This window comes from Neoarius graeffei, chromosome 1 (genome assembly GCF_027579695.1).
Source record: "Neoarius graeffei isolate fNeoGra1 chromosome 1, fNeoGra1.pri, whole genome shotgun sequence".
Taxonomy (NCBI): Eukaryota; Metazoa; Chordata; class Actinopteri; order Siluriformes; family Ariidae; genus Neoarius; species Neoarius graeffei.
Window position 1 is genome coordinate 27,625,450 of NC_083569.1, and position 3,519 is coordinate 27,628,968.

Genomic DNA, 3,519 nt, shown 5'->3' on the forward strand with positions numbered 1-3,519 from the left:
TGTCATTACGTTGCAAGCGTTTGACTTTGGTGCAGACCCAGATAATTATTTCAAACTGAGCAAACACAAAAGAAGTTTCTGTCATGGAGATGAGAGACAGCTGAGGAACGAGCCTAGAAATTTTTGAGTGGCTGCCCTCTTTTGCCCTGTCATGGCGGAACACCAGTGGCCTAATGGATAAGGCACTGGCCTCCTAAGCTAGGTACTGTGGGTTCAAGTCCCACCTGGGGTGTGAAGTCAGCAGAGTGGCGCAGCGGTAGCGTGCTGGGCCCATAACCCAGAGGCCGATGGATCGAAACCATCCTCTGCTAGCTAGTGGTCTTTTTACTCCAACGTTTTCCAGAAGGCAGCGATTGCAGGCTCCAGACCCACAGAAAGTGAGAGGTCAGCAGCGGGACCGTGCCAGGCCTGGAGGTCGATGGATCGAAACCATCTTCTGCCGAGTCTGCCAACTTTTACTCCAACGTTTTCCATGACCCGGTGATTGTGGGTTTGAGACCCGTGTGGGGTATGCAGAGTGGCGCACCGGAAGTGCGCTGGGCCCAGACGCCGACACAGTCCGCTGCTCTTTCTAGCCACTTTTCTTCCCAAAATTCCCAGCAGAGGCAATAAACGTCATCTATCTGTCTTACTAGAAATTTGGTGGCTGGCCTTGAAAATTGCCCATCAGGAGGCCTGATTTTCAGTGCTCTGTCACTAGTTTGCCATTGGTCAGTGCTTTGTATCACGCAGACAGGCACATAACCTGCATGTCTTTGGACTGTGGGGGAAACCAGAGCACCTGGAGGAAACCCACGCAGACACAGGGAAAACATGCAAACTCTGCACAGAAAGGCCCTCGCTGGCCACGGGGCTCAAACCCGGACCTTCTTGCTGTGAGGCGACAGCGCTAACCACTACACCACTGTGCCGTCCGTACGTTTACTATAAAATACTTTATATTTTATGAGGATTTGTGTTGTACAAAGTTGTAACTATCTGCTATACATGATGCCTTAGCAAAGTAGACAGAGGTAAGTCATGGTTCTTTTGTTTATTTTGTCTTTAGTTGAGAAACTTTCTCAGGGAAAATATATTAGTGCAGCAGATGACATAAGTAGCATTAGCTAACACTGACAGACAGGATGCTAGTCAAAAAATTCACGCATCCATTTGCTAAAGTTCAGATTTTTTTTGTCTGTAGTCCTGTCATATTTTATCTTCATTTACTAAGTTGTAGCTGTTTTCTGTGTTTTTAGCTTTTATGTAAATATCAGAAAATTGATTTAGCTAATTTAATGGATGCCTTAAATGGTCGACCTGAACTGCTGGCGACATGGATTTCTCTTGGCTGCATCGTTCTGAAAGTGCTTGTTTCATGAAAGGTACATCAGAAAATACCTGGTTTTCTGTGTGTGATGTGCCAAATACACTGTAAAGTTGGCAGATAAATAAAAAATGCTTCTTTGCATCTGAATTCTGTTCCAAAAATTACTAAAAGCTTGTCCACCATTATTAGATCACAGCGACTGACGGGTAGGCAGATTTCACTCGGCTGCATCGTTCTTAAAGTGCTAGTCTAACGAAAGTTACGTCAGAAAACCCCCAGTTTTCTGTGTGTGCTGTGCTCAATTACACTGTAAAGTTAGCGAATAAATAAAAAATTGGTTCAAAAAATGCTTTTTTGCATCTGAATCCTGTTCCAAAAATCACTAAAAGCTTGCCCGCCATTATTAGATCGCAGCGATTTACAGCTTGGCGGTGCTGCACGCTTGACATTATTTGCACCAGTACCTTCTTTGTTTCCACACAGACTCTATAATATTCTCCTCAGTGGCATGAATTCTTGATACCGATTCTTTTGAAAAAGACACAAAAGCTCTTCAAATTCGTCCTCAATCTTTGTTTTTTTGTTTGAGGATGATTTGGAGCCGATAGCCGAGCAAGCAGACTCAAAAGAGAACCCATCCTCATCTGGGTCACACCAGATAGTGAGATTATAAAGAAGTTCCCTTCTATAACTTTGTGCCACATTGTCAAAATTTGCAACAGACCCCTTGCACTGATCTCACAGTTATATTAGCAACCGTTACTGCCATTATCCTGGGGGACAAGTGAACTTTGGTTACATACTGAAGGCAAGCAATATTGAAGATGTCAGATGTCTGCAGTTCGAAGAAAGCTACCGCTAGAAAAGCTTTACTACCAGAGTGCTTTAATAATCTAAGTCAGAGAGAAGCAAAGGACAGATAGAAGTTAGCTTATTTATGGTTATGATGTGTGCAAAATTGCTCGAAATTATTGGAGTGACGATGTCCATTTTTGGCCGAGGTTTACCAACATGGATGTTGGAATGTACCTTCTCACTGCATTTTCTCTGTTTTAATAAATTAAAAAAAAAAAACTTATCGTTTACTGAAAGAGAAGGGCAGGGAGGATTGAGAATCCATCAGCTGTGGTTTGTTTACACTCGATACTAAAACTGGTAGCGTCCTAGCCAACAAAAGTAAAATTCAGGGACAGTTTCACTAACTCTTTATAGGCTCCAGTGAGAATTGAACTCACGACCCCTGGTTTATTAAACCAGTGCTCTCACCACTGAGCTATGGAGCCTTAACTCTTTCACACTTGCTGAAGATTGAGGCCACAGCAGAACCTTGAAGGCCCTCCGCTGATCCCCAAAACAGTCCCCAGAAACTGCTGTAAAGTCACTCACAACTTTAGTTCCTAGCTGCAGTTAGCTTCTGTTTACTATTTGCCTCGCAAAAAATGGACACACATTTTAAATAATGCAGTGTGTCAGTCGTAGAGTGGGCTGTGGGCTGTACATTCTGGCTACTTTCTCATCTGAGTTAACAAAAACACTGGACAGGCCAAGACCTCAAGAGACAAACCATAAGCACCATGAGTGACCTCGCTGATCGCCAGGCTCTTCATGTGGGGCCATCCTCAGCAGCAGCCAGTGGTTTTCAGGTGATGAGAACTGCAACCCAAAAAAAATTCAACCAGTATTTTTGGTTATTTTTTGATCGCCTGCCCAAATGAATTTTGGCGGGGGATATAGAAATGGGTTCTGTCCAGCGGGCTGTCCGTCCGGTCACATTTTCGTTTCTGGGCCATATCTTTAAAAGTACTGAAGATATCTTCATGAAACTTTGTATACATATCAAGCAACATGTGAATTGGTGCCTTTTGCTATTTTGGATTTTTGAAAAAAGTATTTTTCAAAATTTACATAAAAAATATATTTTGACTTAGTTTCTAAGAGCAATGTTCATTTCCAGAGCATATATCCAAAACTATTCATGATCCAGATTTGAAACTTGGTATGCATGTTAACAAGGTGATGTTATGGGTTCCAAATTTTTTATTTATCTTTTTATTTTTTGACATTTCAACGTTTAGGGTGGCACAGTGGTGTAGTGGTTATCACTGTCTCCTCACAGCAAGAAGGTCCTGGGTTTGAGCCCAGTGACTGACAGGGGCCTTTCTATGTGGAGTTTGCATGATCTCCCTGTGTCTGTATGGGTTTCTTCCGGG

General features: G+C 42.9%; 2 non-coding genes across 2 annotated transcripts; one reads left to right on the top strand and one right to left on the bottom strand.

The window, feature by feature from the left end:
* The first annotated feature begins 239 nt into the window (after positions 1 to 239).
* trnam-cau (transfer RNA methionine (anticodon CAU)) lies at positions 240 to 311 on the top strand. Its single transcript has one exon. It is a non-coding gene; the product is annotated as a tRNA-Met (tRNA).
* Positions 312 to 2,519: 2,208 nt separating this feature from the next.
* trnai-aau (transfer RNA isoleucine (anticodon AAU)) lies at positions 2,520 to 2,592 on the bottom strand. Its single transcript has one exon. It is a non-coding gene; the product is annotated as a tRNA-Ile (tRNA).
* Between the last annotated feature and the right edge of the window lie 927 nt (positions 2,593 to 3,519).